Source organism: Mus musculus, chromosome 10, assembly GCF_000001635.26.
Source record: "Mus musculus strain C57BL/6J chromosome 10, GRCm38.p6 C57BL/6J".
In the NCBI taxonomy this organism is placed as follows: domain Eukaryota; kingdom Metazoa; phylum Chordata; class Mammalia; order Rodentia; family Muridae; genus Mus; species Mus musculus.
In genome coordinates this window covers 41,125,543-41,148,093 of record NC_000076.6, presented here as the reverse complement: position 1 = coordinate 41,148,093, position 22,551 = coordinate 41,125,543, and the positions used below count along the sequence as shown (strand labels likewise).

Here is a 22,551-nt window from a genome sequence, read left to right as displayed (position 1 = left end):
GCCACTGTTCTTTAGTCCTGATAAGTAGACAATAAGAAAAATTCTTACATTCTGATTAAACAATTATGGGCTGTTCTCTGCAAAAGAATTAAATGCAGTTATTTAAAATCCAAAGACCACTTAGTAGGAAGTAATTATTGATATATATTTTATGATATGTTGCTAAAAGAAACTGAAACCATGTAACACCACATTTGTAAGACACATACTGTGTTTTTAAAAAGCACGGAAAAGAATCATTAGAATATTCACCATCTCATCCTTCCCCCAGAGAGATGGAGTCCTGGGTGATTTCTCTTCTTCACTGTGCTTTTTATGGTTTTTAAATTTCTATGATGAGCAAATTACTTTGATATAATAAATACAAAAGATTGCTTCTAAAATATGAAATTGTCTGTGGGTGTGTGGCCCACACACCCACCCCCTCATGCAAATATTCTTTTTCCATGTTAACTTTGAGTTTTAGGAAGGGAATAGCAGAGCTATTCTCCTTCCATGCAAATGAAGGAGCAGAACTGAAAGACTGGTGCCAAACTCCGAAGCCAACAAGAGGTGGCAATGAGCGTTCAGCATCAGGAAGGCCACGGAGCTCATGTTAGGTAGCATCCTTCGCATGAGTTCCCAGAAGAGTCGCTGAAGCTGTGAGCTGCACTGGGCTCACACCTTCGAACCACATGACGGCATTCATAAAGCCTTACTGATGCCTGGGAAGCAAGACTTTAAAACCGTCACTGATTAGGGAGCAGGGGGAGAGGGGAGGGGGTAGGGGATTTTCAGAGGGGAAACTAGGAAAGGGGATAACATTTGAAATGTAAATTAAAAATATCTAATAAAAAATAATTTAAAAAAACCAACAGTGACTCCAATGTGCAGCATGTGTTAGGAATATCTGCTCAAGAGGAGAGCTCACGGACAAGCCCGACTTTTCTGTCTTCCAGAATCTTCTCTGGGACTTCCCAAGTCTTTACCTCTGCCATGGCTATGAAAGCAAATGCTTCTAAGACTGTAAACTAGAACTGGCGTCAGAGGAGGCAGAGATTGGGGTTCTGGGCAATGTTCTAATCGAATAACCCCAGCAAGAGGTTCATGCTCACCTTAGAATCTTAGAGCTAAGGTCTTTACATGTGTAGTGAGGCTGAGATCGAGTCGTGCTGGGTTATGATAGACCTTAAAGCCAGTGATGGGTGACAAGGAAGAAGGACCCATGAAGGTGGATGCAGAAGCGAGAGTGACTCATCGTCAAGCTGGAGAAAATACAATCAGGCACCTTCCTGTCGCTGTGACCAAACCTGCTAGAAAATATTGAAGGAAAAAGGATTGAGTTTGGCTCTTGAGTTCAAAGGGCTCAGTCCCATGGCAGGGAAGACCCAGCAGGGCCCCTCACTCTAAAACAAGGCAGGCCAGGGAAGCTGCCTTTCTCCTTTGCCCCCTTCGACTCTGTCTATCCCCACCCATGGTATAGTTCTGTTTAGACTCAGGGAGGGCACTTCCCCCTCAGTTAACTCCCTTTGGTTGAGCCTGAGCCACTCTCCTAGACGCACCCAGAGGTGTAGGTCAGTGTCCTTGGTGATTCTAAACTCTTGTCAAGTTGACAAGGAAAATCAAATATGACCAACACCAAAGTATTCTCCTCCCAGATACTGACAGTTGTCAGAAGCTTCTCCCTGCCTGAGAGCAGCATGGAGATTCACTGGGGAAAGGAAACTTACCACCCACCTCCCACCCTGCCTGCTTACCTCCCTCTGCCTCTCCGCCCTGCTAAAAGCTGGAACTGGAAACCTTCATGAGCCTGCAGATGCCAGAACAAACTGGGAACCACCTCAAGCTGGCTCTCTCTGACTCTAAGACTCTGAAGTGTCTATACCCTTCCTCTGGTCATGCTAATATTCCTGGCTCTTTGTTAAGACGCCATTAATGGCAGGGCAGCTTGAGAGAAGTGTATGTTCCAAAGAGAGTTGCTTCTCCTCCGTGTGACAGACATGACACATTTTATTAAAACTTCTTTTTTTTTTCATACTAATGTATTTTTGCCAACAGAACTCAGTTCCCACTACAAACCTGTAAGGACTAAGGAAATAAATTTTATTCAATTTTTCAGAGCCAAAAATGGAAGGATAAAAGATGTCACATTGCATCCCCTTTGAACTAAGTGATTAAGGCAGCCTTAGAAAACGGGCAGAGGCCCTTTCTGGATTTTACTGTAGAAGTGGCTGAACCTCTCCATCTGAGGGGAGGGCACCCCTCCACACAGCTCTTTCCTGGACCTCAAAGGACTCCCCATGAGTACCCAGTGTTGCTTGTACCCACCAGAAAACAAAAACACATCTTAGATAATATGTCAATTTTCTTCCAATTATGTACACACAGGACCTATTTGATCAGCAAGGCAGGGGGGAACCCACTATACATTTTGTTCTGTTGCTTTTCCTGGCTCAGTTGGGAGACCTTTCTTATTAGCTTCACTCTCCTGGTAACTAATGAGCCTTGCCGGTCTTTGAAAGGCAATTACTTCTAAGTAAAACAAGGCACTTCTCACAAAGTCAAGAAAAGCTGCACATACTATAAACAAGCCACATTGTGAGTAGGAGTTTGCTGTTTCTACTTCAGTCTAAAAACCATCAGGAGTCTGTTTAGCAGCAACAGGGAGAACTGAGGAGGGCCTGTGTACGTGGCCATTGGCTTCATCCTCTGGCGTTCCAGTGAGGAGCGCCAACTGCACGAACCACATTCTGTCTAATGGAATTGATGATTCTTATATGACATGGATCTAGGAAAGGAACTGCAGAGTCCTTCAGAAACCCTACAGGGGAGGTAACTGGGAAACCTGAGATGAGACAGAGCAGAAGCCCAATACAAAAGCAGGTGTGAGGCCAGGAGGACCCAGGGAACTGCAGTACAGCTAACACCTCTCTTCTCCACTGACAGGCACAAGAGTAGAAATAGTAAAACAAGTAGGGCATGACCCAGTGAATGAAAAACCTAAGGGAGAGTCCTCAGGGAAAGAGAAGTGTCTCAGAATAGAATAGAATAGAATAGAATAGAATAGACCAGACAATAGAAGATGCTGGTGGGCCTGCTGGCAATCTCAGCAGGAGCCTGAGTTGGGAGATCTGTGTGGGCTGCAAGACCTTGTCAGGAAAAAAGTCAGAGGGCAGGGGGCAAGAAGTCTGATGGAAACTGCTTGAGAAAGTGAAGCCTGGGTCACTTGCCCATGGCAAGGAGCTGAAGAGCCACCCCTCAGCAGTATCCAGAAAAGCTGCGGCACAGCACAGGAGAGCAAAGTGCTCCCTGAGAGGGAAGACTGAACCTCTTTGTCTCCTACCTCTGGGATTCTGGTAGCAGGGATAGCCCTCAGGCAGGAGGCTGCTGGGCTTTCTCTGGAGAAAAGAACTAGTACCAGGGCAAAGGTATCCAGATAATGACAGGTGGGGATCTGAAGGGAGGGAAAGAAAGAGAGAGAGAGAGAGAGAGAGAGAGAGAGAGAGAGAGAGAGAGAGAGAGAGAGAGAGGGGAAGAGGGAGGGAGAGGAGGGGGGAGGAAAGAAGAAGGGAGGGAGGGAGAGAGGAAGGGAAGGAAAGCTCCTGAATCACCCTACAAGTCGCTACCCTAAGCCCACGTATTGGGAGCACCTTAAACCTGGCCCCCACGTGCGCAGTGTACATTAATTTTCAATTTAATGAGTAGCCCAAGTGTCTGCTACTACACGTGTGTACACACCCCCCCACACACACACACACATACACAGAGCACATGTCAAAATAGACAGCAAGAAACCAACTCAGCAGAATAAGAAAATAAATAACAAAATAAAGTGCATGCAAACCTCGTGGGTCATAGCCATGGTGAGTGAAAGCGTCTTCGAGAAGTTTACTGTTAGGAAAGAAAACCAGGGCAACAGGGGCTCTTCTTTTGTTGCTACCCAGCCCATTGAAGTGGACTCAGACGAAGGAGGGAGAGGAGAAAGAAGAGGAAGAAGAAGAGGAAGGGGAAAGGGAAGAGGAAAGAATGTTGGCAGAACATTCTAAATGGGGTATTAAAATATACTAAGAATGGAAGGTCAGGTTTGCTGGCATGCCCTTGATCGCAGCACTCAGGAGGCAGAGGCAGGAGGATCTTTGTGAGTTCAAGGACAGCCTGGTCTGCATAGTGTGTACAAGCCAAAAAAAAAAAAAAAAAAAGAATAGAAACAAACAATTAAATTTATTAATGATATTGAACTAAGTGGAAAATGACATCTGTGGGAACTTCTGATTCTTTGTGGTAAGCTCTTAGGGTAAGCCCTGCAGGCTGTGCAGGAAGGAGCACAAGGTGGCTGTCTTAGTTAGGGTTTTACTGCTGAGAGCAGACACCATGACCAAGGCAAGTCTTATAAAAACAACATTTAATTGGGGCTGGCTTACAGGTTCAGAAGTTCAGTCCATTATCATCAAGGTGGGAGCATGGCAGTATCCAGGCAGGCATGGCACAGGCAGAGCTGAGAGTTCTACATCTTCACCCAAAGGCTGCTAGTGGAAGACTGACTTCCGGGCAACTAGGGTGAGGGTCTTAAGCCCACACCCACAATGACACACCTACTCCAACAAGGCCACATCTCCAAATGGTGCCACTCTCTGGTCCAAGAATATACAAATCATCACAGTGGCTTAGAGAGATTTTCCTGGAGACTAGACCTACCTATTATCTGCCTTTCCTCTGCTGGCCTCTAGGAGAGAGGAGTCTTGTCTAATGAGGCACTGGGGTTTAGATGCTTGGCCCAGAATGGCCCTTGCCTGCTAGCTTCCAGACCTTAGCCACAGTCTCTAACTCAATCTCACTCAGAGATAAGTATTCTTGCCTTTACCTTGTCATCTTATCTTATAGTTCCCTCCCTTTCCACCCCCTTTTTGAGAAAGGGTCTATTATAGCCCAGACTGGCCTTAGCTCCCCAGGTAGCCAAGGGTAGCCTTGAACTTCTGATCTCCTTCCTCTGGCCCCCAAGTGCCAAGATTATAGACATTTACCACCACACCCACTGTATGGGGTGCTGAATTTCAAAGCCAGAGCTTCATGCATGCCAGACAAACACATTACCAATCGAGCTACATCCCGGCTTAATCTTTTCTCTCTTTATTTTTAACATTGTTCCAAGCTAAGCTACAAAGTATGGCATTTGGGACCTTTTCAGAAACCCCAATTATGTGTTTGAAACGCTAAATATAACTCAGAATTGTTGGAGCAAAGGCTATGTAGAGAGTACAGTGAGAAAAATTGTATCAGAAAACACCAGGAGATAGGAGATGCTACCTTCCCCAGGAGAGGGTGGAACAGGAGCAACAGTACCCCTTGCAACCCTACTAAGCGCTTTGTTCCATTATGCAGTTAGAAGGATGGGTTGGAGAATTGCTACCAAAGGCAGGGGACAGACTAGGATGTGGCCAGGACCTTAACAAGGATCAAGGCAGGGGAGGGATGGAGTTCAGTTGGGGCTAACAGTGGAATTGTAGGTTTGGAAGAGACGATGAAGGACATAGGAGCTGAGGGTGACCCCTCCGTTTCTGACTCAGAAACTGCATAGAAAAAACTCTTTCCTCGGGGATCCTGCAGCTTTTCTGGATGTCGCACAGTGGCACAGCCAAGGGACAAGGTCACCAGGACACCAACTTGGAATCCGGGTTTCTGCTACCCCACTGACTGCCTCCTGGCGGAAGCTCCCCAGTCCCAATACAATCTTCAATTTGTATTTAACCAGTGTTTCCATGAGTGTTTCCATGAGCCATAATTTTTTTTAAGCAGAATTTCAGCATGACCAATATGTCCTTGAAAACACATTTCTTCATAGAAGGTTGGTCCTCAGTGTTTCTGTGGTGACACTGTTGCCAGTCAGCAGTGTCCTTCTTTCTACAATTGAGACATCATCTGTGGAGGAGATTCGCATACACGGACGGGTCTCATCCTGTTCAGTTGCTACTATGAGGTTGGGAAATGTGGATTTGCAAACCAATTCAGTCTGTTGGCTTTCTAGTTTAAGGAGCAATTGTTCTCTGTGTCATCTACTTACCTGCTACAACGTGAATTAATGAAAAATGTTTCCTCTGTTGTAATCTACCATGATTGCTATTCATTTTGATGCCCAAATGGTCTCAGACTTGGACAACGGAATCACTTTTGGGTGTCTCTTGTATTCTGGAAATATAATCCCATCGACGGAGGGACCTTTATTTTAAAAATGAGATATTCTTTAGCTTTGCTGCTGCCCATCCATTGGATCAGATCTGTCTCCAAGTCCTGGTTCGTTCTGGTGAGAAAGGGTGTGCAGAGAGAAAGATGTGCTCATGGCTCCGGGGTGTCATGGCTATGTCAGTGTCCAGAGCCAAGAGTGGCCACTAATCCCGGGATTCAGTTTCTCTTTCCTGAGAAATCCTTAATCCTCTAAAACATAAAACCATTTGCTTTTGTGCTAAGTCCCACGATAACAATGTACAAAATAATTCCAGAATTGCTGTGCACGGACTCCCACTTCAGATCTATTGTCTATTAACCCAATCACAGTTGAGGAGCAGAACAACAGAGGCTGGGTGTTTTCTTTAAAAGAGTTATTTAGTTATTTAGATTTGAGAGCACAGTGCTAAGACATCTGCTTGGCTCTGGTGAGGGCTGACGGCTATATCACAGAGTGGTGAATGTGATCGCGGGAGCACGTATGAGAGGGGGATCGCATGGAGAGGCGGGAAGCCAGAGAGTCAGGAGCCAACCTTGCTCATTTTATGCAATTCCCTCTCCTGGGGACAAACTCATTCTTCAAGAAAAGCGACAATCCATTCTGAGGGCGATTTCTTCCATGACTTGATCACCGTACACGATGCCTCCTCTCCTCTCCAACACATGTGCCTTTGGGAGACACACTCAAAACAGACCCAACCCACATGCTCATCATGTTAGACTTCAGTTTCTGTTTGTGGCTAACAGGATGGTGTCTCTCTGTAGTGCTGGTGCTCAGAAGGCTAAGGCAGAAGATTATAAGTTTAAGCCAACTAGAGCTACTGTCAGACCCTGTCTCAAAGAAAACAAGAGACAGGGACACAGCTTAGTGGTAGAGTGCATCCCGAGTATGTACAAAGCCCTGGGCTCTATCCCCATCAATATAAAAAAAGTAAAAAAAAAATTTGTATATCTTTTTTACACGTTTTAAGATTATTCAACATTTATTTTACTGAGTATTCATTGTACTGAGACCTTGAGGTCTAATTTTTTTATGAAATTGGAGACTAAATAATAAAGCATTAATTATTATTATTATTATTATTATTATTATGATTATTAAGTTTACAACATGGTAAAGTATATAATTTTGCTAAAACACTGGTTAATAACTATTTTCAGTTTAATAGTGGCATAAGACATTAAGATGTTGACAAATGTGTATGTTTAAAAAGGTGATATACTACTTAAATATTTGTGAGGAATTAATAATTTATACTGATCTCCCTATAAAAAGGGCATAAAGTAGGGCATTCAAAATTACCTGCATTTGTCTCTAATTTTTTCCTCAATGTGATTATATTATTTTTTGAAACTCATTTGCTTTTGTTTAAATTCAACTTCCATTGGCATTCACATGCATGTTTATAAGTAAGCAAACTATTAGAACATTTCTAAAAAATCAAAATTAGATTAAATATTATGGACTGAGAAGTTTGACTCCATCCTACATCTTCCTTTCCACCTTTCCAGTGTTGGTAACTGATTTCGCTAGCTTCTCATTATCCTTTCTGCATCTCTGTTTGAAAGACACATCCGCACACCACAGACAGGCCCTAAGTGATACAGGTCAGAGGTTGAGGGTTGAGACCGGTCACTCTTGACAGAGCCGTGAGCCTTGGAGACAAGGAAAAATACATACAAAGAAAGAGACAAACCAAACACAAGGCTTCCCGTGACAGAAGCTGAGTTTAATGACAATCAAGAATCGTCTTCTGCCCTCCCCTGGTCATTCCCCTATTGCTTGAGTACCAAGAAGACATGATGTGATGCCCAGGGAAAGGGCGGGACCTGTGCAATCAGACTTGCTGTCTAACCCTGTGACTGGGCAAGTTAGTTATCTTGCTGTGAAGAACACATAGTAGCATCTGCCTAGTTAGTTGTTTAAGAAATTAAAAGTGCTTAATAAAGCACTTGCTATACTTTACATGTTAGTTCTGTTTAAACACAGGACCCCCCCTCCCCCAGCTACATTTTAATTTTAGGCGAACAAATACTTTATACCATAAATATATGCAAACTTTGGTGTAAACTTGCACAATATTATCTTAAACATACAAAATTATCTTATTGTTTTTCTGTAATCCAGAGATTAGAAAGGTTTGGGTTATGAATACTACCTTTTTGCCTATTATTTTTCCCTTACAAAACTGCATGGAGACTTAGTTGTTCAGAGGAAACAGTATTGTCCTGTTCATTGCCTTGAGACCATCAGTGAACTCTGAGTGAGTGGCTCCTGGAGAAAGGACTGGAATGGCTAACTGCGTACCCAGAGCACCAGACTCTCTTTTTGCCAATAGCTTCAACCTCCCTACCACTGCTGGCTAAAGCTGCTAATGAGCAGTAAAATCGACCGGTCTCACCTCTTCTCCTAGCAAGGGCTCGCCTCTAGGGGAAGTGCTAATGAGCCCTGACACAGCATCAGCAGGAGATCAAGGAGGAGAAGGAAGAGTCCTGAATTATCCACTCACTGTCACTGAATATTCTAGAACCAGTAACTAGACTAGACCTGCCATCCTCGCTCCGCCTTCCATAGGCTCAGACCAGAAAGGCATTCAGTGACTCACATTGATTTGCCCAATTGTGGGAAGGAAGGAGACTCTCTCTTCAGAGTCCCTCTCCTTGCCTGTCCCTCCTTATCAGTCTTCTTTCTCTAGCCCAGCAGGTTGGATAATGGCTATTTGAGAAATGTTGAGCATATTGGAAATATACAAAATAACAGAATTAAAACCATGAAGGTTGGAAAGGCTCTTCAGACAGGTCAAACTCAAGCTTTGTTACATCTGTGTCAGTGTATGCGTGCGTGCGTGCGTGCGTGTGTGTGTGTGTGTGTGTGTGTGTGTGTATACACTTTGAAAAAGATGTGGTAGGACATGAGCCAGGCTGTGACATATTTTCCCACAGGCTGATGGGATGGGGAAGAAGCAGGGACACGCTGGTGTGTGGCAGCTTCCCCTCTGATTTGAAGGAGATAGAATAAAGGACTTATATTAAAGATATAATAAAGAGAAAGGGGCTAAACAATCTTGGATTTTCTTGTTGGACAGCAGTTTTTCACATCCGGTAAACCATTCTTGTTACAGGGAGATGAATCATTCCTGGTCTGCTGAGAGCTAAACCACAAAGTTTGCCCTTTTCTAGGTAAAAAGAAAGAATGGATTTCAAAGGAAAATTGAGTATCTCATAACACCGCAAGCTCTCAGCTCTCTACAAAGGGATTATTGGAGGAAAACCCATTTAAAGGTCCTCTTGCCCATGGCTTCCCATAACTGGAAGATACAGCCCCAGGACAAACAATATATTCCTCTCTGAATTGAGCAGTTTCACCAGCAGGTGCATCTTCCCCATCCTGCTCCATCCTGGTCCAAATGACAGTCTTTCCTATGAGTTTCATTGAATTCTGCAGGAAGACAACAACATTCAGAAAAGTAAATTTTGTAACTTAAATTTTTATAATTGGGGACAGCACTCATAAATGTTATATTGGATGAAATGTCCAGTAATAAGAACAGGTACAAGCAGAAAAGAACAAAATCTGCTCTGATAGCTTGCTGCGTGGCTCTAGAGAGTCCTTGGTGAAACCTTAGCACTTGGAGTAAAACAGCAACATTGGTTTTGTGAGGTAATAGCCCTGCCCTCTACACTCCACCATAGCCTGCCCCGCCCCTCCCCCCTCCACCACATGAGTCTTACCATGGATGTTGAAATGATAAATGCTGAGTGAGGAGAGATAAAGGAGGGGACCCAAGGACAGAGCCGCTGTCCACACAGTATGTAACAGGGATTGGTGTGATAGAAAATGCTCTCAGAGAGCAGATACAAGGCAAGTGTAGACTGCACCCATAAGAATGATCAGGAACCCCCTTCTTGGACAGTTAGAAACCTTCCCCTCTGCTGGTCATATCTCTTTCTGGGCATAGGGATTAAAGGCTCCAAGGCCCCTCTGAGTACCTCACTCGCTTTCCTAAGATTTTTCTCTTTGTCTGACTTGTCAACCTTCAATTTCCACGTCTCATCGACCACTCTAAATTGGCATATGATCTTTGCCTCCTACACTGGACAATGTGTGCTCTGTCACCTCTTTAGATTTAAGGGTGTAGACAGAGTCCTTACGTTTCCAGGAAGACCCCATGTGTTTTCTTTAACATACATTTCCTAGCATGAATTACAAGCAGTGGTATATTCAAACTAATCATTCCTTTTCCAACTTTCCCCCTAAAGGATATTTCAGCTCCTGGTAACCTGCTTGGCCTGACATCACATGTTGAGTGAGTCATTTTCTCTCACTTAAATGCAGCTGACGCTAAAATTGTGCTATCGATTCTGATGCTCCTTTTACGATCCTTGTTGGCTGTTTGTAAAAGTTGGCTTAACCAATGCCACTCTAAATATGTACTACTGCGCTGTTTGTCTCTTGGTCCGAATTTACCATATTTACCACCTTTTATCATCTACGTCAACACATTTTTTAAGACTTCAAAACATAGGGTTTTTTTTTCCCCCAGCCTAAAATAGTTCCAAACATCCTTCTTCGGTCTAGTCCCTTTGGGTTACCATAGAACACATTCATGTAATATAATATATCCTTTGTGGCATATACAAAGCAACAGAAAACCAAATTTGACAGCATATTCTAAGTGCTAGAAGACCCTGGCTCCACTCTTAAGACCTGTGTGATTTAAGGGGTCACTGTGTTTCCGTGAGTCTCAGTTTCTCGTTTGTAACTCAGGCTCCTTATGTTGATCTCCCTGGGCTCTGATGCTCCAGTGTCGCTGTGTAAGTAGCAGTGTAGTTTGCTGGGATTGTTGCAACTCGTTTCTCTTTACCTAGAAACATCCTAGCTAAGGGCGGGATAGCTTGCTCACGGGAGTCAAGAGACGTGACAAAGGCTATGGTAGCCTTGCCTTCACTCATCACCAAGCCCAAAACCACCTTTGTGAGAAAATACCTTCAAACTAATGACCTGGGTTGACATGACCTTGCCTGTCTTGTCAATTTACTGGTACTTACATCAAAATTCCTCAAATACTTTTTGCTTCCAGAAAAAAAAAAAAAAGCAAAAACTAGAAAATTCAATAGTCAAAAGTTGAATAGCACACATGAATATGCAGGTTGAAGAATAGAGTGTGTAAATGAGTCTATAACATTATCACAGCCTCTAAGACAGAACATTAAAGAGCCCATTCAATAAAGAGACTGTCAGATTCACACCTTCCCCTTCACAGTGATGGACAGGGCATGGCTGGCACCCATTTGTTAAGAGAAAAATCTTCAGGGCGCTTCCTTCTTACTGCTTCAATGCAAGGCCGAAATACAAAGATTTCACTTCCTTACAGGTAGTTTGCTGACCTGAAGGAGATTTGCTCCTCTGCTTGAAATGTTGAAAGCCTTTTTGACAGTGTATGCTGGAGCTCCTGACTCCAGGGGCCAACCCCTCCTAGGTACCATAGCCTGAACCACAGGGATTTGAGCTGAAAGGGTTTGCTTGCCCTCTCTTCTTTACAGCCTACCATAAGACTTTGCTCTGCTGTGGCTTTATGCAAATCTCACTAAAAGCCTCCTTGACAAATATCCCCATCTCTCCTACTCTCTTTTGGGGGTGTGGGGGTGGGGCTCCAAAGAAGAAAGTAGGGGTTCAGGAAGAGTTGATGTCAGGCTAATGCCGGTGGTTCCACTTACCTGGCTCCCTGGAGTCTGCAGTAAAGATGTCTGTTTGCATGTCCCCTCTCAGCTGCACTTGCTGGTCTCTTCTTTCTCCTATTCTACATCTGTGTTTGAAATGAGACCGATCATGGGCTTGTACTCTCAAGGAATATGATAGTTTCATGCAGGGGGGTCTCAGTTTTGGGGGAAAATCAAAGAAAGCAGCCCTTCTTGTCCCTCTCTCCTGGACTGTGGGCTTCATAGAGGTGAGATATATTTTTTTAATCTACCATTGTTTATAGGGCTAAGTACAGAGCCTGGCACACAGGGCGCATCCATATTTGCTGAGGGAACATAGACTTGCTAAAGGCCACTTTTTGCACCCAGTCTAGTCTATGTCAGTCAGATAAGACGTCTCAACTACTGAATGGGAATACCAGGGATAGGTGGTAGAACGGACAAGAGGAAAGGAAAGCACAGAATCTGAGCGCAGTGTTTGCCTGGTAATAGTGGTAGGTGGGGAGGAGAGCTGGGTAACGGTCCTGGAAGAGCTTCTCAGGAGCTGGGCAAAGGCTCGGCTTGAAAGGCCTCTTACCCCCCTTATAGCCGCAGTCCGCTGGCACTGTCTCTGATCTGCTGTCTACTTGTACAAAGAGGGCAGCTGGGATTTTGACCCCTGACCAGCTGGGTTAGGCAAGCTGGATGCCTGGGGGAGCCTGGTTGTAGGGCTGGAAGCTCAGAAACACTATGTCTGCATTGACTGAACTGCCATTATCTCTTTCCAGCTCCTCTCCAAGGTCCAAGCTCCTGGCTTCCTGTGAGGCTATGAAGGCGAATGTTCCCTCTGCACAGTGATCATCACTTTCAGCCACGACACTCCCCCCAGCTGCGGCCATGCAAGGATGCGCCCAATGACAGCCTCTCTATCTGGCACAAATGCACCCTAGGGGCGGGAGCAGACTGTTTTTATGAGAACTAAACAATACTGAACTTCTTTCACATATCAGAAAGGGGCAAAGCCTAGAGAGTCCAAGTTTTTGAGAGAGATGAGGAAAGCCCATGCCACCTTACCAGGAGGAGGAAGAGGAGGAGGAGGAGGAGGAGGAGGAGGAAGAGGAGGAAGAGGAGGAGGAGGAGGAGGAGGAGGAGGAGGAGGAGGAGGAGGAGGAGATGGTGGTGGTGTGACGGTACCATCCTTGAGAAAGAGGCAGAGATACTGAGGACCAGACATGGCTGAGCAACTTTCTTCAACGGTGTGGGTTCTGGAAACTCCCTGTTCAACTACAGTACATCTGTGCACATGTCTACAAGAGCCCATTGAGTTGTATGAGTTAAAAGTCCTAGAAAGAAAATAATGCCCCATGCACTATGGTTACCCACAAACCATTACAATGTTAACTTGAGGCAGTATCTCTTCCTTACTTTCTTTCTTTCTTTTTTTTAATTTTGCTTTCTTTTTTTCTGAAATAGTCTTGTACATAGCCCAGGACAGTCTCAATCCTTTTACCACAACCTCTGAGAACTGGATCTGAAAGGTGCGTGAAATTTTTCCTTATTTATTTATTTAGGCAGATTCTCTCTGGATAGCCCAGGCTGGCCTGAAACTCCCCATCCTCCTGCTTCAGCCCTTTGACTGCTGGGATTATAGGTATGCATCACCATACTTGCCTGAACACTATTTTTTGACAGCAGTTTTAGTTTTGTGGAAATTACAGAGGGCTCATCTGGCCCTGCCTCATAGGGTAACCCCTGTTACTGACATCCTGCTTTAGCGCATTGCATCGATTATGCCTTGGTAGTCCATACTGAGATATTACTGTTACAGGTTTATATAAATAACACTCAGTATATATACATACTATATGTGATGTATTTATTATTCAATTCATTCATGCCTCGGCTCCACATTAGGGGTCACTCTTCATGTTGCACGTGTATTTAGAAAACCATGTGATGACATATGTCTATTGTTACTGTGCCCCATAGTACAGTTTCATTGTCTAACCATTCCCCACCACTCAGTGGTTCAGCCTCCCTATTTTTTGAATCCTTGCAAACATTGATTTTAAAAGCATGAAAGCTATCTCAACAGAAAGCTGAATAATGTCTCTTGTGGCTTCCTGCAAGATGGTAAGAGCTTGCAGAAAGGAGGTACTTATGAAGGGTAGGTTTTATCAACTTGACACAAACTATAGAGTCACCTTGGAAAATTTCAGTTGAGGAACTGGCCTGTGGGTGTGTCTGTGAGACATTCTCCTGATTAATGATTGATATGCTGTGTGTGTGTGTGTGTGTGTGTGTGTGTGTGTATGTGTATGTGTGTGTGTGCGCGCGTGCACACACGCACACATTGCTATCCCTAGACAGGCAGTCCTAGGCTATGCAAGAAAACAAGCAGTGTTCATTCATGAACTGTGCTCCAGCCCCTGTCTCCAGGTTCCTGCCTTGGTTCCTGCTCTGACTTCTCCCATTGCCAGCTGTAAGCCGGAATAAACCCCTTCCTTCCCCAAGTTGGTTTTGGAAAGTGTTGCATCACAGCAGTGGACAGCAAACCAGGGTGGTGCTCATAGTGTATCCCTGCAGTGAGTGGGTCTTTCTAAAAGGAAAATTATCCATGCTGAGCAGCACTGGAGTAAGCAGGGCTCCGGGGACCAGGACCTGCAGGATAGATCCACTCTCTGGAGTGACTGTATTCTGTGCCTCACAGAAGAGCAAGTCAAATTTGAACCTTTATCCTGTAACAAGTGGACCGACAGGGCCTCCAGTTTCTCATTTCTCTTCCCAAGCCATGCATGTGACAAGGAAGAAGGAGAAAAGCAGTAATTCCACTGTCTTTCACCTCTTCAGGTTCCTGAGGTAGAGTTAACCTAGAACCAGAAAATCAGGGGACTTTAAGTAGGATGGGGTTGAAGTTTTGACTTTAGGCAGAGTTAGACTTGTAATATCTCAGAATGAGCAGAAAAGCTCACAGGTCTATTCGGAAGGGGGATGAAATGTAATCCTATTAAGTGCGGAAGGACAGGGGTGGAAAGAAAATTAAGATGGTTTATAACTAATCAAGTTCGTACACATAAACCTGACCGCGCACTGTCATCGGGTAGACGCCCTGCTGTGGCTGAAAGCTTATGTTCCCTCCAAAATACATATGCTGAAATGTAAACCGTGATGTGACAGTGTTAGGGGGACTTAACTGGGACTCGCAGCCCCCTGCCTCCCACCATGTGAATACACAGCAATGTATCACCTCTTTGGGAAGCAGAGAGTGTGCCCATACCTCATCTCAAGCTTCCTTGCATCCAGAAGTGTGACAAACCAGTGCTTGCTCTCTATCAATCACACTGTCTTGGGAATCCTGTAGTCACAGCACAAACAGTCTATGTACAGAATGAAGGTGTTGGCGGGGTTGTGGCTCCCCTCAACTCTTGTTCTAGTCTGAGCACACAGCATCTACAGTGAACTCATGTTTTGAACATCTGGTCACTGGTTATAGTGCTATTTTGAAGGTTGTGGGGCCTTTAGGAAGTAGGACCTTGCTGATATAAGCAGAACTCTAAAGGTAGGCCTTTGAGGTTACAGACACTTCTGGTTCTGGGGTGTTCTCTCTGCTTCCTGGTCCATGCTATGATGAAGCCACCACTCTAACTGCCATGGAGGGAGCCTGCCTCACGCCCTCTTCACTGTGGTATACTGAAATCTCTGACACTGGGACCTTAAATAAACTTCCTTAAGTTGATTCTAATATACCTCTTCCAACTTTTGGTAACCCTGTATCCCTTGACTGTCTCTGTCTTCATCTCTGTAAAGGGCAAAAGGTCCTTGTGCACACAGGCACTGAAGAAGCCAAGAGAAGATATTTGGTTGTTCTCCCAGAGTGCTCAGGGGGAAGTGTAGTTTACAACCTGGCAGTTCTTTGCTACCTGTTGAGCCAGGCTCTGCTTGTATCCCTGAGAATATTGTTTGTTTATCTCAGACTTTTCCTCACCTAAAACCTTGAACAGTGCTTCTAGGGAAAGAGACCCATCCTTATGTGTGATATCATTTCTACTTTACACAACTAAGCGGCTTCTATGTTTTCTTAGGGCCAAGCATTGTGTTTACCTCAGTTAATCTCCTTAGACATCCCTCTGTCTTACTGAAGAAGTTATATGCACTTTTTAAAGAGCTTCATTGTAAATATGTCTTAAGCTTTGACACTCATGGTACTGAGTTAATTATCAAAAAACATTGCCCCCCCCCCAAAAAACCCCAATTGTGCTGTGCTCAAATATGGCTACAATAAATGAACTGGCATCCATCTCCTGAAGTTTTGGCTCAGTAATGATATCTCAGTCAGGCTGAACCAAGTTTTTTTTCTTTAAGTTTTATTGCATTATGAAGAGGAAGGATACATAATTTCAATTTATCTGAATTCATTAACATTTAAAAATATTTTGAGTAAATAGACTTATGCCACATTCTTCTTTCCCTTTTGTACCCCAACTCCTCCTGGAGGACCCCTGCCCCTTCAAAACCTGCAATTCCTTTTGTTTTTTTATCAAATTCTTTAAAATTTATAAAATATTGTAACAATAAAAATGAGTATTTAAAAGTTGTTTGATATAAAACAATCAATTGAACAGCCTTATGTAGATGCTTGTTGACAGCACTACTGAAAATACATATGTTTTTCTCAATATAAATTTTAAATAACTCCAAATATGTTAACTGTATGATAATTTAAAATAACATATCACTATTAGTTTTTTAAATGAACATAAATAGATGAAGTATTTTTGTTTATTTGTTTGTTTTGTCTTTAGTAGAGCTTAAAATCTTGGCTCTTACTATGATACAAACACAAAATAAGAACAATTTTTGGATATTGGAGTTCATTGTAATAGACTGTACTTCAATGTCTCTCATATCACCAGAAGATTTTACCTCTGTAGTAGCCATGAAGTCATTCATCAACTGCTTCAATGAAGAATGGTTCTGCTTGGAGGGTGGCACAGACATTAGGTGAGGGTAAGATTCTGGTTCATTGGCTGTGATGATTTTGAAAAGCATTCATCTCAGAATAAGAGTAACTTATAAAGTCCTCTTCTTCAAAATTGATACAATAATTATAAATATGAAGCAAAGCCTTCAGTCTCACTCTTTGCTATTCTCTAACAAGTCACCTCTCAAATTAATTGTCTCCATTTCTTTTGGATGTACAAATAATTTTGAAATATGTAAGCTGTTCTGAAAACCATGGTATAGTGTAAAAACATCAAATAAACAACCCCACTAATAGAGAGGCTGAGATAGAAGCATGATTTCAAGACCATTTTGTGGCACACAGCAAGACCCTGTCATGTACAAACAAGCAGAAAGTCTATATGGGTTGTACATTATTGGACCTATTTCTCCCACTACCAAATTAGAGAGACCATCCAGTGGGATGACCGCCAACAAATTTCTAATTCCTCATATTTTTGAATTTCAATTGATTAGGATATGTTGGTAGTATTAGTTTTCATATTAAGATATATTACGGAAAAGTGATTGTTACTTCCTGTTAATTTTCTTGTTAGAGATGGAATTATTTTTGTGTGGGTTACACCCAAGGTCTGCTCCTGAACCAAGTTTTACTCTTGTCTTTTTTTGAACTGTTTTCCTTTTGTTGAAAGATTACTTTCTTGCTTCTTCTAGGGTGTAGTTTCCCTCCTTGTGTTGGTGTTTTCCATCTATTATCTTTTTTAAAAATATTATTTATTTGTGCATATCATACACAGAGAGACAGAGGGAAGGAGAGAGAGGGAGGAAAGGAGGGAGGGAGGGAATCTATTATCTTTTGTAGGGCTGGATATGTGGAAAGATATCATGTAAATTTGGTTTTGTCATGGAATTGTTTTCTCCATCTATGGTGAATGAGAGTTTTGATGGGTTTAGTAGTCTGGGCTGGCATTTGTATTCTCTTAGGGTCTGTATGACATCTGCCCAGGATCTTCTAGCACTCATAGTCTCTGGTGAGAAGTCTGGTGTAATTCTGATAGGTCTGCCTTTATATATTACTTGACCTTTTTCCCTTACTGCTTTTAAAATTCTTTCTTTGTTTAGTGCATTTGATGTTTTGTTTACTATGTGATGTGAGGAATTTCTTTTCTGGTTGAGTCTGTTTGGAGTTCTGTAGGCTTCTTGTATGTTCATGGACATCTCTTTCTCTAGATTAGGGAAGTTTTCTTCTATAGTTTTGTTGAAGATATTTTCTGGCCCTTCAAGTTGGGAATCTTCACTCTCTTCTATACCTATTATACTTAGGTTTGGTCTTCTCATTGTGTCCTGGATTTCCTGGATGTTTTGGGTTAGGAGCTTTTTGCTTTTTGCATTTTCTTTGACTGTTGTGTCAATGTTTTGTATGGTATCTTCTGCACCTGAGATTCTCTCTTCTATCTCTTATATTCTGTTGGTGATGCTTGCATCTATGACTCCTGATCTCTTTTCTAGGTTTTCTAAATCCAGGGTTGTCTCCCTTTGTGATTTCTTTATTGTTTCTATTTCCATTTTTAGATCTTGGATGATTTTGTTCCTTTCCTTTTCCTGTTTGATTGTGTTTTACTGTAACTCTTTAAGGGATTTTTGTGTTTTCTCTATTTATGTCCTTCTTAATATCCTCTATCATCATCATGAGAAGTGATTTTCGATATGAATCTTGCTTTCCGGTGTGATGGGGTATTCAGGACTTGCTATGGTGAGAGAATTGGGTTCTGTTGATGCCAAGTAACCTTGGTTTCTGTTGCTTCTGTTCTTATGCTTGCCTCCCACCTTCTGGTTTTCTCTAGTGCTACCTGCCCTGGCTATGTCTGACTGAAACCTGTCCTTCCTGTGATCCTGGTTGTGTCAGAACTCTTCAGAGTCAAGTTGTCTATATGATCCTGTGATTCTGGGATCCTGTAATCCTGAGATCCTGGGTGTGTCTGAGCTCCTGGGAGTCAAGCTGCCTTTGGGACCCTGAGATCCTGGTGTGGCCAAGCTCCTGTGATCCTCTGATCCTGTGATCCTGGGTGTGTTAGAACACCTGGGAGTGGAGCTGCCTCTGTGTCTTGTGGGCCTGGTTGCAGAGTTAGCGCTCGAGGTCTGCTCCTGAACCTAGTTTTACTCTTGTCTTCATCTGTTCAGATTTCTTCCTGTTGTAAGGACTCCTGTCATGATGGATTAAGATCTACCCTACTGACCTCATATTAACCTGGCTAAACCTGCAACAATCCTCATTCCAATTAAAGTCATGTTCACAGGTATTAGGTGATTATGACTTCAGTACTACCATTGGCAGGAGTGGACAACAGTTTACCTTGTCAATAACTGCTTTCACATGGGCTGGCTTCTAACCCAGCTAGCATGTGCTGACATGTCGGGGTCTTCTTAGGGAAAGGGTCATCATTTTATCCCCATCTTATCTTTCTAGGATGTCTCTGAGCCACTGTTCTTATGTAGTGTAGAGGGGACTCCAGCTCTGATGTAGAATTCTCGTCTAGCATGGTCATAACCCATGAATTCAAACACCAGGACTTTAAAGACCTGAAAGGAGCAGATAGGATGGAGCCCACTTGTAGGTACTGTCAGTTCATATATTCAGGCTACACTGAATGCATTTTGGGTCTGATACTTGGGCTTTTACATCCCTACTCACGCTTTTTAAAAAAAAAACAAAACTTTCATAATCATGAATCAGGTAGGTGAGTATGCCAGACAGGAGACAGGAGACAGGGTGAGATGCATGTTTTAAATGTTTCTATTCGTCAAATTATATGTTCTTTGCAGAAAAAGATTAAACAACACTAAAAACATTTTAAAAGTTACATTGCCCAAATGAGAAGCCATGTTTCTAAGAAAAGAAAATGAAAAAATTCTTCTTTAAATGAATCCCCTGATATGCTTTTTGTTGTATGTTGTTGTTGTTTTGATTTGTTTACAATGGGGAAGAAGAATTTAAAGGAAAAGGAGCCATTAAAAATGAAACATCTGCCAGTTCATGCAGATGCTTCATGTATATGCTTCTGCATATACTTTCCAAATTCAGTTGCACTTAGAAAACCTCATTTGCTTCCCAGAGTCCATCCCTCCATGTGTCTGTTTGTTCATCAACTCTTTATCAGAGGAATAGGATTTAAGTTCAAGCTCTAGCTCTATATCACCCTAGACAAACAAAACAATTTGTTTCTTGTCATGATGTCCTTATGGGTTTGTAGGAATTAAAATGGTCCTAAGTGTTTCGTAATTTTATCTCAAGACAGGGTCTCTGTATCTCAAGCTAGCTTAAACTCACTATGTAGCTCAGAGATGATGACCCTAAACCTCCAGTACTTCTGCCTCTACCTCCTAAGCACTGAGATTACAGGTGCAGATCAAATGGTGCCTGGGGTCAATTTTGTAGGTACCGGGTGACTACTCTACCAACTGACCTACGTTCCCCACTCCATTTTTGATCAATTTAACTATTCCATTACCATATCTTTGAATTGTAGTTTGTAAGAATGGTATGCTGGCTAGATTTTATCAGCCTGATACAAGCTGTGGTCATCTGAGAAGAGGGAGCCTCAATTGAGGAAGGGATTCCACCGAATTGGTCAGTAGGCAAACTTGTGGGGCATTTTCTGGGTTAATGATTGATGTCAGGGAGGGAGACAGCCCACTGTGGACAGCACCACTCCTGGGCAGGTGGTCCTGGGTTGTATCAGAAAGCAGGCTGGGAAAGCCACGGGGAACAAACCAGTTGTGATGGCTATTCTTGGTTGTCAACTTGACTCTATCAGAATGAGCTACGGTTCATAAATGGAGGGCAGACCTGTGAGAGATTTTCTTTCTTATTTGAGTGAGTGAATCCACTTCTTTTCTGGTCCTTTGAGGTAGGAAGACACATACCTTTGATCTGGACCTTGAGTTGGGAAGATATACACCTTTGATTCAAAATTTAAGGCTAGAAGACATGAGTCTTTAATTCCAATCTTGAAGCAGAAAGACACACACCTTTAATCAAAGCTTTGAGGCAAGAAGGCATACTTTTAATCTGGGCCACACCTTCTATTGGAAGTCTATATAAAGACATGGTAGGAGGAAACTTTTGCTCTTTGCCTGCTTTCCCTCACTTTGCTAGCAGATCCATTCCTTCACTGGCATTGACGCCTACTTCTTCAAAATTCCAATGTGTGCAGAGACCAGCTGAGACATCCAGCCTTGTAAGACTGAGTAACTACTAGATTTTTGAACTTTCCATTCACAGCTGCCCATTGTTGGATTAGCTGGATACAGCCTGTAAATCATTTCAATACATCCCCATTTGAGAGAGACAGAGAGACAGAGACAGAGACAGATAGAGATTCATTCCATAAGTTCTGTAGTTCTAAAGAATCCAGACTCATACACCAGTAAACAGCATTCCTCGGAACCTTTGCTTCTGGTTCAGTTCCTGCCTCCAGGTTCCTGCTTGATGTTCCTGCCTTGACTTCTCTTCATGGTGGACTACAGCTGTAAACGGAAATAAGCCTTTTCCTCCTCAAGTTGATTTTGGCCATGACACTTGTGACAGCAATAGGAACCCTACCTAAGACAGATGTGTATGCATCTAAAAGAAGACATGTAGTTAGTTTTCCATGATGTAAAGAGTCGTCTCTGCTGTTCTCCCTTTTGCTTCAGAATTATTCTGTTTATCCTTCTCAAATGTGTGAAAATGTTCATGACTAAGAGGCAGTCTTACAGTTGGAGAGTTTTTCTTTAAGGGCCCAGCAGGCATCTTTTAAAAAATGTTGTTTGACAATTCATACAAATACATGATGCATTGTTTGCTCTCCTCTCCCCTTCTCTTACTTCCCTCCAACCCAACCCTCCACAACTCCTTGCAGTCCTATTTCTGTATCATTACCTTTGGGTTTCTTTGGTGGTATATCTGTGTAACCATTGGATTGCTGGGGCTGTCAGTGGGCACACAGTGAATACAGTGATTCTTTCTGTCCCAGAATCTACTAACAGAAAATAGCTCAGTAGTGAGGAGTAAGGTCCTAGCCCCTCTTTAACCCATGCTGGACGGCTGATGGGTCCATTCTTGTACCAACCCAGTGCAGGTATCCACAGGGGCTGGGATTTCATAACTGCAGCAGCTGAGTCTTGCCCAGAAGATACATTTTCAGCCCCTATCCCTACAGTCTCTCTTGCTCTTACATTTTTTTTTCTGTCTCTTTTGTAGTGTCCCATGAGCATCAGTAGAAGTGGCATAAATATCTTGTTTAGGGAGGACCAACCATGTGTCACTCATTCTCAGCACCATATGCAAATATGAGTTTCTGCATTTATCACTATTCACTGTAAAGAGAAGTTTCTGAGTGAGTCTGAGAGTAGTATTTGTCTATGGGCATAAATATAAATATTTAAAAGGTAGCTTGTTGCTATGACCATTAAACTTGACTATAGTATTCAGTTCCCCCTAGGAACTATGGTCTCTCCTGCCACGGGCTTTTGACAAGGTTTACAGTAACAGGCATGGGTTTCATCCCATGCAGCAGCCCTCAAACTAGCCGAGAACTGTTGGTTGCTACCACAGCAGTAGTGCCGCTGTTGTACAAATAAGCACATCTTGCCTGGTAAGTTGCTCTCCTGGTTCATAGAGTTTGCAGCTGCTGCAGCTGCTGATGCCTTTCCTTCCCAGTGGCCTGCATA

At 43.0% G+C, this 22,551-nt stretch overlaps 2 long non-coding RNA genes across 2 annotated transcripts in view; both read left to right on the top strand.

Annotated features, from left to right (window-relative positions):
* The first annotated feature begins 9,908 nt into the window (after positions 1-9,908).
* Gm32411 lies at positions 9,909-12,941 on the top strand. The gene is made up of 3 exons (XR_380259.1): positions 9,909-10,007; positions 10,459-10,505; positions 12,666-12,941. It is a non-coding gene; the product is annotated as a predicted gene, 32411 (long non-coding RNA).
* A 106-nt stretch (positions 12,942-13,047) lies between these two features.
* Positions 13,048-22,551, top strand: part of Gm32338 — a 32,508-nt gene continuing 23,004 nt past the window's right edge. The window contains exons 1-2 of the long non-coding RNA XR_380257.2: positions 13,048-13,133; positions 13,351-13,415. This is a non-coding gene — a long non-coding RNA (predicted gene, 32338). The remainder of the gene's footprint in view (positions 13,134-13,350; positions 13,416-22,551) is intronic.